Source organism: Herpailurus yagouaroundi, unplaced genomic scaffold (assembly GCF_014898765.1).
Source record: "Herpailurus yagouaroundi ecotype Mexico unplaced genomic scaffold, PumYag 209, whole genome shotgun sequence".
Taxonomy (NCBI): Eukaryota; Metazoa; Chordata; class Mammalia; order Carnivora; family Felidae; genus Herpailurus; species Herpailurus yagouaroundi.
Window position 1 is genome coordinate 3,202,941 of NW_024412440.1, and position 14,497 is coordinate 3,217,437.

At 35.8% G+C, this 14,497-nt stretch overlaps 1 protein-coding gene across 2 annotated transcripts in view; it reads right to left on the bottom strand.

Moving 5' to 3' along the window:
- The window catches only part of CDC73 (cell division cycle 73), a 131,829-nt gene that overhangs the window by 70,528 nt on the left and 46,804 nt on the right, over positions 1-14,497 (bottom strand). The gene's annotated exons all lie outside the window — the stretch shown is intronic.

The window sequence follows — 14,497 nt, forward strand, 5'->3', positions numbered from 1 at the left end:
AATATCTCAACATCTCACCAATAGTAGCTGTGCCTTATTCATGCCCAGTACTATGTGATTATGATTACACATTAAAATATAATGTTAAATTCTATTTGCACTACATTTGGTCAAAGAAAAAAATCAGGAACAACTATGTAATCTTTATGCTCAAAGTGTTAATAAATATTTTAGAAGATAAAAATACCAAAACTTTTGATAGTTACACTAGTTTTGATCAAGATTATAGGTAGTGAAAGTCTAATTCCAGTAAATAATTTAAATTTCTCACCTATTACCAAAAACCCCTATGACAATAATAGCAACAATGGCAGCAGGAACTATTTACTGATAGAGCATACACTATATGCCTGGTTCTGTGTTACACCACTTTACACACATGGTCTCACAGAATCCTTACAAATGACACTAAGAGACAGGAAAGAAAGACGCATGCAAGAAGTTACATACCTAAGATCACACAGCTAATAAAAGCAGCAAAGTTCCATCTTAAAGACCATGTTCTCAACCAGTATGTTATTCTGCTGTATATTTCACATATGACACCTGCAGTAAGATCTAAAGAGCTAAGCAAAAATGGCCTGTCCTCTAATTCTACTATTCTCTGCTTATTCTTCATCTTTTGCCAGGGAAGGCTTCATAACCATTTTCTCACACTGGAGGGGCACCTGATGTTAGGTGCAAATAAAGAGAAAGGGAAAAGAAAAGAAATCTGATCCCTCTTTTTTTCTTCTTCTTCTTTTCAACTGTTTACAACTGGTGGCCAAAACCTTAGAAAACCCTAAGTTTACTGCTTATCTCTTGCTTCTTTGGGCTCTGAGATACATCTGTAAACAACAGACATATGTCGCAGTTAGCAATTACAAAAGGTGCCTACTTGGAAGCACATTAGATGATTAGTAACAGACAAAAGTAGCACTGCATTTACTCACTCTACTAGTCAGTCACCTACTGTTTTGGGATGAGGTGGTAAAATCCTTTTATCCAACTGATTTCAGGGTTTTTTTTCCTTTTCAGTTTTTACTGCTCAACTACAAAATCTATTAAATTAACATAGCTTTAAGAAGACAAAAAAGAATATCCCCACTATGCATACATTTCTAATAGACCTCACAGAATATCAGTTTATCACTTAAACAGGACTCTCAAAAAACAGAGAATGTACACAAATACTAAAAAGTGACGTTCTGAGTTTCAGGAAGACACCTGTCACACACTACATCAACACACACGCACAACCTTCCTCTAAGCACGATATAACTATAAATCTTACTATTTCAAGATACAATATGTCAAAAGAGGAAGAAAAATGTTTCTGTATCTACAGGAATTGTTTCTTCTCTCTTTACCAGAGCAAATATCTGTGCTAAAGGACAACTGGAGCTAACGTAATTGTCTCAGTCTGTCTATTAATCTAATCATTTCAACTTCCAACTGAATGTGACAGATTCTAAATTTGATTCTCACTGTTGACAGTATCCTAAACACTGAAAAACACAGATCGACAGATCTAATAGATCATAAAAATACTAAATAACAGAAAACTATATAATATTATATGAAAAATCTTGAATTCATGTTTTTATGAATTTTTAAGCAAATCTTTAAAATCACAAATTTATACAATAGAATAAAATAAGGGTGTATGCCATAACTAAAATGCTATTAAAACATTAGAATATAGATAACGGAATTAACATGACATTCTGACAGCAATGAGAATCTTCTAATATACTGAAGGTTTGAAACAATAAAAATCACATTAAAACCACAAAACAGTTATTTAACGTAATTTCATAAAACTGTTTCCAGTTATGATTTGAAAAATAAATACTATCAGAAAATTAGAACTAGAAGAAATTACCATAAGCCCCAGCCAAAATCTACTTGATTATCAGATAAAATTAAGAAGAGAAATAAAAATGTTCAGTAAGCCTATAATGAGATAATGTGTTATGGTTTATAACAACAGTTTTCAAACTAATTTCCTCATATGTCTCAGTTACTATAATTAGTAAAACCAGGAGAGCTGTGTTTTAGAGTCCTGCCCTCACTTTAGTACAACTGCAATTTTATGTTTAAATGAAAAGTTTCCATGTCAAAGTTCATTTGAAAAGAGTGACCAATGTTTATTTGCTTTTTGTTTGTTTACTGAAAACTACCTCAATGATTCTTGAACTGAAATACAACTACAGAAAAGAGAAAAATACATATATTTACTCATCATATAACATACAACATATCAACTTAAAGAATAAAAGGAACTCAGATAATCAGTCAAAAAAAAAGATTAAAATACTAAAACAAGAGTCTTAGACACGAGCCATTATACAATACAAATAGTGAAAAAAAATTCACAAAGGCAACATTTTAAAAATAAGGGATAATCACAAGTAAGAGGAAACTCTGGTGAAAACTAAACTTTTACCAAGAGGTATAAAAATTCTGACAAGTAAGAACACACCATTTTTTTTAGTTAACAAGAATACCTACTTTTAAAAATGGACATTCTTCCCCAATCAGCATGTTTTCTTCATCTGTATTTTCCAAATAGGGAAAAAACTGTTGTAGTAAGCCCAGTCAAATCTTAATGAATATTTTTTAAAGTTTTTAGCATATATGGATGGAAATCACAAAATGATTATAAAATTAATATGGAAAAAAGGTATCAGTAGCTAAGAAAATACTGAAAGTGATCTTAAAGAATGTACTATAAAGCTGGGGCACCTGGGTGGCTCAGTTGGCTAAGCATCTGACCCTTTGTTTTGGCTCAGGTCATGTCTCATGGTTTGTGAGTTGGAGCACATCAGGCTCTGTGCTGGCAGTGTGGAGCCTACTTGGGATTTTCTCTCTCCCCCTCTCTCTGTGCCGCTCCCCCACTTGTGCTGTCTCTGTCTCTCTCATTAACAAGCTAATGGCTATCATATCAAAGTTTGTACTATATCTCGCATTATTAGCACATGTTCACTAAAGCTGTTCTAAGATTTAATAAATTTTAAATATTTTTAAAGAACTTTCTAGAAGTATATATGATAATCAAAATTTTAATAAAATGACAGGATTAGAAGACCTTTGAGGTACTTTTTTCAATCATTCAAACATCTTTTGAGAGACTACAATATGTTGGGTACAGACACTATGATGATAACCAGTTAAGATGGTCTATCTAATAAATGATGTTTGGTTACTTGGACAGCCATAAGAAAAAAAAAATAGATTTGTTCTTCAACCATGTATTAGAAAAATTTCCAACCAGATAAAAGATCTAAATGTAAATAACGAAACAAACCAGTTCAATGGGGGGGGGGGGGGGAGTGCATTTCTTTATAATTTGGGAGAAGAGTTAACTTTCCTAATTACGACAAAACTACTTTCCACAGAAGAGATTTATAAATGTGATTACAAAATACTTTGAAAGAAACTCTGGCATGGCAATAAAAAATCAACAAAATCAGAAGACAAATGACAATCTGAGAGAATACTTGCAACCTATAAAAGTTTAATATCCCCAATATACTGAAATGATACAAAAGAAAAAAGGAAGAGGAAGAGATCAACATTCTGACAGAAAAATGGGGAAAAACATTAGTTTACAGAGAAAGAAATGATAAGACCCTTAATCATAATCAACCTTGATGAGAATGCAAATAAAAACCACTAAGAAACCATTACTCACCTATCAAATTAACAGAAAGTTAAGCCTGACATCATACCCTTGATAGACCTGTAGGAAAATAGGCACACTAAGACATACTGGTGGGAATGGTACAACTCCTAATGGGGGGGGGGGGGGGGAACTTGATAACATCCTGCAAAGTACAGAAGCATTTACTCTTTACTTATCAATTGTCCATCTAGGAATCTCTTCCCAAAACACTTGATAGCAATATGATATTCAGTAGGCATAACACTAATCATTAGGACATGATTAGTAATAGCAGAGGACAGAAAACCTAAATGTCCATCCATATAGGCCTGGTTAAATAAACCAAGGCACACTACAACATATTGGACTATATATTCATAGTGGGATATAGTCTAAGGAAAAAATTATATCCAACTACCTTATAGTAAACAATAATATCAGCATTGTTATTTTGAAATTTTTACTGAAAAACAGAGCACACAAGAAACTATGCTAGTATGATTAGGAAATGCTATGAACTGTTTAAGAAAATTCTTTCTTTCTACTGATTATCCATATAAGCCAGTCCTTACATACATCTTCAATAGAATAGGTGTGGAAAAGCAAATTTATTGAAAAAGAATAGGTATTACTTATTCTTAAGGATACCATCATAAAAAGGGTAAAAGAAAATAATGAATACAGGTTGACTGGTTTTATATACACACACTCATTACGTATTTGGCAGGAGGAGGGGGGATAAGAGGATGACTGAGAGAATTAAGGGGAACTCTGAGCATCAGAAAAAGAAAAACAACAGACTCAGATCTGGATAACCACTGTGCCTCAACAAGGGAAAAGTACAGAACCCTCTTCTTTCCAAAGTACAAAATGCTGTGGTTTAGGATGGATTAAGAATACAGAGCATAGACTAAAGAGGAGTTGCTTATTAAGCCTTAAAAAAAAGAAAAAGGTTAAAACTGAGAACACCAGATTTGAGTTAAAACTATGTATTCTTAAACTATACTCCTATAAAAATCCATCATAATCTTTAAAAACTTCTAGAAAATTCCCAACACTGGCAGATTTTCCTTGGAAACCTACTCCACCCTCAATTTAGAAAGTTCTAGGAAGACTTTCAATCAAGGTAGCCTGCCTTGCACTGCTCAAGCTAAAATAATCCAAGACCCTGTGTTCTAGTAAGCTGAACCCTAGGGAAACACACACACACACACACACACACACACACACACACACACACACACACACACACAGAAAAAATGATTAGAGCTAACTCACTTGAACTTCAGTACCCTGAAGAAATATCCATTAATTCTTGCTACCTAGATCCTCAAAGCTGCTTATGGTTCCTGTCCCTTCTGCCACTGGGTTCTGATTTTCTAAGCTCACCTACATACAATTTTTCAGTACTTTTTTTCTTTGCTACAGTTAGACTCAATTTTTGCTAGTTACCAAAGAATCCTGACAGAAAACCTACCACCAGGAAATTTTGAAGTAATAAAATGATCCCTAGCTCCTATGATGAATGCTCCATAAGACCATGCCCTCTGTTCTGCTACCTGAAATCAAGAGTGCTGGGGCGCCTGGGTGGCGCAGTCGGTTAAGCGTCCGACTTCAGCCAGGTCACGATCTCGCGGTCCGGGAGTTCGAGCCCCGCGTCGGGCTCTGGGGTGATGGCTCAGAGCCTGGAGCCTGTTTCCGATTCTGTGTCTCCCTCTCTCTCTGCCCCTCCCCCGTTCATGCTCTGTCTCTCTCTGTCCCAAAAATAAATAAAACGTTGAAAAAAAAATTAAAAAAAAGAGTGCAAAGGGATCCAGGAACTTCTCTGCTAAAGAAAACACACTGAAAATTTCAGACCTGTTCATCATCTATATCCATGGTTCAACCCTCAAAAGAGCAACAAAGTTGTTTTCAGCATACAAAATAACACAACTGAGACCATGTTGCAATAAATACCTTATTGCTGAGGAGAGATCAGGGAAACAGAGTCTGGGACCTCACTTCCTGAAGTCATACTACTATGAGGGAGAGCCAACACATCTGGAAAGTCACAACAAAAACTGACTGCCTGAGCCTGATACACTGTAAAATGTTGTCTGAGCTTAAAAAGTAATGAACAGGGAAGGGAGGACTGGACTATACCATTTCACATTTGCTACTTAAAACTGTATTCCTGGGGGTGCCTGGGTGGCTCAGTCAGTTAAGTGTCCAACTTTGGTTCAGGTTATAATCTCACAGTTCGTGAGGCCGAGCCCCACATCAGGCTCTCTGCTGTCAGCACAGAGCCTGCTTCGGATCCTCTTCTCCCTCTCTCTCTGCCCCTCCCCTGCTCACGCTTATGGGCTCTTTCTCAAAAATAAATGAAAGATTAAAAAAAAAAATAAATCTGTATTCCTTTATCAGAAATCTGACAAGGTAAAAAATAAACAAAAGCAAAAAAAAAAAAAAAAAGAAAAAAAAAGAAACAGTTACAACCTTCTTCCTAGTAGGTTTATTTAAGAGAGAAAAGAGAATAAATGACTCCTCTACACTTAAGAGAGAAAACTAACAGCTGGGCAAAAACAAGATAATTTTTACAAAAATAAAATGAATTTTTAAAGAAACTTCATAAGCAATAACCCCAAATTTAAACTATTTATATGTCTGAGTGTCTATATGTATACCTACATTTAACAATATGTTTAAACTGAAGTTATCCTCTCTCATCTTGAAATTTAATACTTTTTCATCATTTCACGTCTTGGTGAATGGCCATCTCCAGTCAGTGGCCACATGAGAACACCAACAGTCATCCTTGCCACTTCCTTCTCTTGTTATCACCGTATCTTTCTATCCCCAAAATCTGGATTCTGAATGGAATCCATCTACTTTTCTTCATCCTACTCCTCTGGTAGTTCAAATGAGTATCTCTCACATGAACCTGCAATAACTTCACAATTGGTTTCCTCATATTCATGCAATCTGTTTCCCGTACTACAGCCAGAATGGCACTTTCAAAACACAAAGCTGTTCACATTACTCCAGTGCTTAAATGCTTCCCAGTGTTCTTGGGACAAGAACCCTGGCTAGCGACAAGATCCATAAATGGGTCTCTTCCTTGCTAATAATCTCTGCCCAATCTTCTCGTTATCTGTGCCTTGTCCTTTGTTCTGTAAACTACCTGTCTTCCTTAAGATTAATTTTCAAGGCAATAAACAACAACAACAAATCCTAGACTAGAACCTGAGTTGAAATCTGACTCAATAAAACAACTTCAGTTTTTGGCTTCAAAGTATTTTTATCTTATTTGAAAGGAAACCTTTCTAAGGTATCGAATCTATTTTTCTCTACAGTGATAAAACTCACCCACTGATTTGGATACTGGCTCACCTATACTGCAAATAATAAAGCAATATTTAAGAAAATATATGTTGACCAAAAAAAGTATGAGTATCCTGGAAATAGTAACTATAATTGGTTACACGAACTTTAAATTCCTCTCAGTCATCTTGGGACTATACAGAAATGGATTTACAAACTGCCTATTAGAACTCAATCATAAACAAAGAAGCAATGGTGAAAGTGCTAATGATCAAGCTTACCAAAAGCCACATGTTTTAAGAGCCTGCATATCAGTGCATTTCTAACCAGGGATTATTATGCCTACGAAGATCAAGAGGAGAAACATTAGCTTTCCTCAATATAAATTCAATACACATGAAACCACTGGGCATGATTCCCTAAACCAGTTTTACCATACTAAAATTCTAGAACTCCAACACTATTAGGCTAAACAATTCTTGAGCCCAGTCCTCTTTAGAGTTGAAGAAACATTCAGAAGTCTGTTCCTTACTTGATAAATATTTACTGAGAGTCTAGGCACTGAGTCATGATCTGTAGATACAACAATGAACAAAAACAATCACTGTATTGTTGAGATAATACTCCTTTGACCATTTATCAAATCTTCATAAAAATGAGTGAAAGGACAGGAGAACCTGGGTGGCTCTGTCGGTTAAGCATCCGACTTCGGCTCAGGTCATGATCTCTCAGCTCCTGAGATCGAGCCCCGCTTCCAGCTCTGTGCTGACAGCTCAGAGCCCGGAGACTGCTTCAGATTCTGTGTCTCCCTCTCTCTCTGCCCCTGCCCTGCTTGTGCTCTGTCTCTCTTCCTCTCAAAAACAAATAAACATTAAAAAAAAAAAAACACTTTTTTAATGAATGAAAGGACAAATGTGATTATCGGTCATGTGGAAAAAAAAACACAATGCCTCGCAAGCATTTAACAGGAGATCTAACCTAATCTGTGTCACCTAGGGTCAGAAAGCCTTGTGAGGAAACGTTAAAGCTAATGTCTAAGAGATAATTAGATGGGATTCAGGCAAAGGGGGAATAATTCCAGGAAGAAGGAACAACAGAAGGAAGAAGGCTACAATGGCCCTAAGGATGAAAAAACAAACCAAGGCACAAAAATATAGAGAAAGATTATTAAAAGCTGATGCTAGAAAGGTTAAAAAAGGCAGAGGGGGAGGGGGGAGACAGATAAAACCATATGAACACTTATAGCACATATTAAGAATTATGGTTTGGGGCACCTGGATAACTCAGTCTGTTAAGACTCTAACTTTGGCTCAAGTCATGATCACGCAGTTTGTGAGTTCGAGCTCTGCATAGGGCTCTGCGCTGACGGCTTCAGATCCTGTCTCCCTCTCTCCCCTTCCCCCACCTGCTCGTGCGCTCTCTCTCTCAAAAACAAACATTAAAAAAAAAAAAAAAAGAACTATGGTTTTTAATCCTAAGAGTAATGGAAAACCACTGAAGACACAGCAATATTTGGAAAACAGAAAAAAAGCTGAGGCTAGTTCATGTCTAAGGGCCTCTGTCTTAACTCCTTCTGAAGCACACTGGCTATAACAGGAAGAACATACTGGCAAAACATATGAGTGATATGAGAAGAGCAATTATGAGGCTACTGCATAATCCTGGAAGATATAAAAATAATCTGGAGCAGAAGTATGGTAGTGAAATAAAGAATTCCAGAGATGTTAGAAGGTTAACAGGTCTTCATGATGCTAGATATTGGAGGTGAGGGAGAAAGAAGTGACAAGGATGATGCCCAAAATCCTGGCCTGGGCACTGAGGAAATTATGATGCCATGTTTACAGAGAGAAACACTGTATGAGATCCTAATTGACCAAGGAACGCATAATAAAGGGCCATCAAGAAATATATAAAAGGATTGTGAAGTGGCACTGAGGGTCAATGTATTACTAAAACATCAATAACAATAGCAAACTGTAACTACTACTCTGTACTTATAAAAGAATGGAAAGTAAAAATACAATGTATATTATAAGCTTAGGACAAATTCATTAATTTAATAAATATTTTTTAAGCAACACCTCTCTGCCAGGTACTCTGTAACCAGAACTAGAGATATACTAGAGAGCAAGAAAGATGGGGTTCCTACCTTCAGATCCACATATTCAAAGAAAATCATCATAATAAACAAATAAAACCAAGATTACTAGAAGAAAAAACAGGGCAGTGTTCCTGAGAAAGTGACCTTTGAACAAAGGTCTGAATCAGGAGGAGCCAATCTTATTAAGAGCAAGAGGAAGAATGATCAAGACAAACAGAACTGCAAAGACAAAGAAAGGCCAAAAGGTTGAGAAAAAGTTGACAAGTTTGCAGAAAAACAGAAAATAAACACTAAAACAAAACTACAGCCGGGACCTTCCTTAAAACCTTTAGCAAAAAAAAAAAAAAACACACAAAAACACAAAAACAAAAAAACCTTTACCATAGTGCAAAGAGTTGTGGATCCCTAATCTGGATGGGAGAAAAAATAAAATTATAATTATGAAATAAAAATAATTTTAAAATAAAATTATAATTTTATTTTCACCAACCTGTAACAGAAATTAACATTTCCCTCCTTCATGAATGTAGGCAACAAACCACAGCACTACTAACACTGGCATGACTCTGTCACCAACAGAAAGCAGGTATTTTGATATCACATTTCAACTGTTACAGGGATCTTGAAATATGTATGTTCACACTTTAAAATTCTGGCATTTTATTAGATCTGTCACTAGATCTTGTTATAATGATGATTATAGTAATCTGTGTGATGGGCAGAAAGAAAATCATATGCTATTCTCTCTAATTATATTTGTAGTTTTTCATAATTAAGGGGGGGGGGGTGGATTCATTAGTTGTTCTGCAAAAAGAAGTCCCTAGAAGCAAAAAAAAACTTACAAAGCACTGTCTTTTGAAGAACAAATTAAGAAAGATGCCCCTTTCTCCAGTTTGATGATATCCCAGACTAGGTTGTCTGACTCAAGAGGGTGCAAGCTAACTAGGATTTTCCTCTTTCTTCCCTCAAAATGTTCAGGGAAGACAGTAGTAAAAATTGCTTTGGTATTATTCATATCTTACGAGTATGTACTTTTTGTCTAACAGCACTCATTTCAGAGAAAAAAATAAATGCCCATTATCATCAGCAGCCTGGGCCTAGAAAATCAGTCTTTGATCAAACTAGCATATCTTGGTATTAGAAATAGTAATGGTTTGGGGCGCCTGGGTGGCGCAGTCGGTTAAGCGTCCAACTTCACCCAGGTTACGATCTCGCGGTCCGTGAGTTCGAGCCCCGCATCAGGCTCTGGGCTGATGGCTCGGAGCCTGGAGCCTGTTTCCGATTCTGTGTCTCCCTCTCTCTGTGCCCCTCCCCCGTTCATGCTCTGTCTCTCTCTGTCCCAAAAATAAATAAACGTTGGAAAAAAAAAAAATAGAAATAGTAATGGTTTAAGAAAAAGAATAAGTTATCATCTTAAGCTAACAAGTACTGATTTAGTTTAGCCTTTTGGAAGAACAGGGTAGGAGAGAGAAGAGTAACCAAGTAATTTGTGCTTCTTTACTAATGCATTATATAACAATGCAGTGTGCCAGGTCACTGGAATCTTCATGACTGCTAGAAAACAAAAAATCTGGATGGGGGTGAGGGAATGCTATACTTAGGCAACTGGACCATACAAGATGGTTCTCAGGATGTCAAATAATGACTAACTGAACAGGAACCCTTTCCACCTGTGTAACTGGAATAGGCTGTAGACACCTCTCCAGCTTAGTGTATTTAAGGCAGGAACACTAAGGAGGCCCTGCAACCTGCAGGAAGGTGGGCTCGTCAATGCTCTCTTCTTGCCCATGCCTGTTACACTATCCTGTTCTCCTCACTCCTCATCTACCTGAACAGACTATCAACTGCTCCTCTATTTTTGCATAAATGTTTTCCCAGTCTGGCTGACAGACCAAAAAGCCTTATAACTTTGTTCCCCAAATATCATATTCTCACAAATCAGGAAAAATGTCTTAGCAAAACTCAATACATTCTTTATGAGAAAGTTTCTTTTAAAAAGCGACCAAAAATCCATTTTATTTGGCTTTAAGCAATAAAAAATTCCTTACTGTAAAAAATTAATAAAATTTTAATTTGTTCAGTACTAGGAAATAGATTGTTTCACACTGTTGTTAGTCTAAAAGCCAAGTCCATCATTAACAATTGTCATTTAATATTTGTGAGTTTCCTAAGACAAATAGAAATAATAGTTTTAACTACAGTACATAGGCCAATAGCCATTATGTAAACAATGGCTCTTATAAATTTAATGTCAGAAGTTAGTGTTCTTAATGACTATGCCAGGTGTGTATTTAAATAGGATACTTCCTAAAATTTATTTGAATATCAATTCCTAAGGCCATAAAATTCAAGTCAAGTATTGACTGCTTGATTCAGTATTTAAAAATTACTATCTTACATCAGTTCATAAAAATTTTAGTCAAGGCAAGAATTCCCCAATAGGATTCAGAGGGAGCATGGCCCTGCTCACATCCTGATTCAGACTTCTGGCCTCCAGAGCTGAGAAAATAAATTGTTATAAACAAAGAAAAAAAATATTATCAAAAGTTAGCAACCTATAGCTATGGACCAAATATGGACATTGCCTATTTTTGTATGTCTCATGGGCCATGACTGGCTTTTACAATTTTTGAAGAAGCTTATTTGAGAGAAAGAAAGAAACCACATATGCGTGTACAAGCGGGGAAGGAACAGAGAGAGGCGGCGAGAGAGAATCCCAAACAGGCTCTGCATTCTTACGACAGAGCCTGACACAGGGCTTAAACTTGAGAAGTTTAAGAGAGATCATGACCTGAGCTAAAACCAAGAGTCGGAAGCTCAACCGACCAAGCCACCCAGGCACCCCTGGTTTTTACATTTAAAACAAAAATTTTTTTAATGTTTATTTATTTTTGAGAGACAAAGAGACAGAGCACAGGAGGGGGAGGAACAGAAAGAGAGGGAGACACAGAATCTGAAGCAGGCTCCAGGTTCCAAGCTGACAGCACAGAACCCAAAGTGGGGCTTGAACCACCAACTGTGAGATCATGATCCAAGCCGAAGTCAGATGCTTAACTGACTGAGCCACCTAGGTGCCCCTGGTTTTTGTATTTTTAAAGTTGAGAAAAAAAATCCAGATGATAGTAATACTATTTAGTGATATGTAAAAATCATGAAATTTAAATTTCAGTATCCATAAAGGAAATTTTACATCTATTGGAATGTAATCACACTACCTCACTATATACTGTCTATAACTGCCTTTGCACTACAACAGCACTTATGTACTTGAGACAGAGACCTCTCGTGATTGAGCACTGCTGACTGGCACACTGCATGAACTCAATTATCTCATCTCATTCTATTTTAATTTTCTAAAAATTAATCACTGATATTTTGTCTTCCTCTATTTATCACTGCATCCCCAGAACGTATACTACTGCCCAGCATATGGCAGGCACAAATCAACACAACAAATATTGGTTGAAAAAATGAAAAGAAACACTGTGTATCCCATATTTGTCCATATAGCAACATCTGAGCTTCAACCGCAATTTTGGAACTTCTACCTAACCTTCAATTGACAATAATAAATCTGAAATGTAATGATGTGCTAAAAAGGCAATTATAAAGAAAATAATCTAACAGAGTTCAAGAAATGCCTTCCAAATAACAAATATGCTCAGTTAATATCATATGTTCATGGACTGATACAAGTATTTGCCAGTATCTATCTGTATAAAAAGACATTTCAGAGACACAATACATAAACTTTCACTACAGATCAATCTTAACAGATGGACATTTACAAACAATTTTGGTGATAGAGAACACCAACTTTGAACCACAAAATGTTTTCATGCCACCAAAAGAAATTCCAATCTTCTCATTAGCAGATCAGTATCACACAAAAATGTACTATTACTATATTTGTCATCGAAAACTTGTGTAGATTTTATTTATCTCCTGTTACGTAAGTACCTACTCTAAAGTCTTTGATTTTACCTGTAAGTCTAAAATATTTACTATCTGGCCCATCATAGAAAACGTCTGCCAACCCCCAATTTTAATCATTACATTTAAACCTTTTAAATCATACACACTAGAAAATGTAAGGCAATAATGAAAACATACTTAAACCATAAAAATTCCTTTACATTAATTACTTTTGTTCATACCAAACTCTACATTTCTCTGCACTCATTAAAAACAATTTCACAGTAAAGTTTTAAGAGTTCAGCTTAGATAACAAATACTGAGTATTTTAGAAACTAGCTTTCCCTACAGACTTGATAATTGTTTCTTAATGAATTCAACCAAAAATTACAAGGCAAAACTGAGCTTATATGTGAAACTCATATTGTAGTAATAGAAGACTTGCTTATTTTTTTATAGCTGAGCACCAAAAATTCATACAGCATAAAAAAATGAAATCCTCAATAAAAGTTTTTCACTGTAGGCCAGATACAAATGTTAGCAAACTTAGTTTAAATGTACCAATGAAGACTTCAAGCACATTTTTATCAGAATTATTCATGGATTTATAGGGGCCAGGGGAGCATGTGGCATGTTGTGTACATTTATATGCATATAAGAAAATTACCTTTCTTCTCCTATTACTGAAAATAGTTCTGGTAATTTGTCTAACTGAATTTTATATAAGAAATATAACCAACAGGGGTGTCTGGGTAGCTCAGTCAGTTAAGCCTCCAACTCTTGATTTCAGCTCAGGTCATGATCTCACAGTTGGGGAGACTGAGCCCCACATCGGGCTCCACGCTCATAGCACAGAGCCTGTTTGGGTTTCTCTCTGTCCCTCTCTCTCTGCTCACTAAATAAATAAATAAGTATAACCCGCGCTCACTCAGTAAATACATAAGAAGTATAACCACGTAAATTGTGAACTAAAATCAGGAAAATTTTCTATACGATTAGTTATATTTATTTTTAAAAAATCCTTAGGGGCACATAGATGGCACAATCAGTTAAGCGTGAGACTCCTGATCTTAGCTCAGGTTATGATCTCACAGTTCGAGCCCAACATCAGGCTACAGGCCATCAGTGCAGAGCCTGTTTAGGATTGTCTCTCCTCTCTGCCCTATTCCTGCTTGTGCTCTCCTCTGTCTGTCTCTCTCTCAAAATAAATACACTTTAAAACATTATTTTTTTAAATCCTTAGTATTTAGCGTTACACTACGTACATATGTACATCTCCCAAATAAATATGCCAAAGAAGCATTAAACTGGGTAAAATATTTATCCCAAGATAGCATGACTACATAATTATACATAAATTCTACAACACTACTCATATTAGTACTTCTTCATTTGTACTTTAATCACAATTGTTTCTGTACTCATTCTGACTGCATTCTAAGTCTTAAATACTTTTATATAATGCTAAGAAAACACTTCAATTTTAATGTCTTTGTAGCACTGAAATTATTGAATTAATCGGCAGAATGGGATTT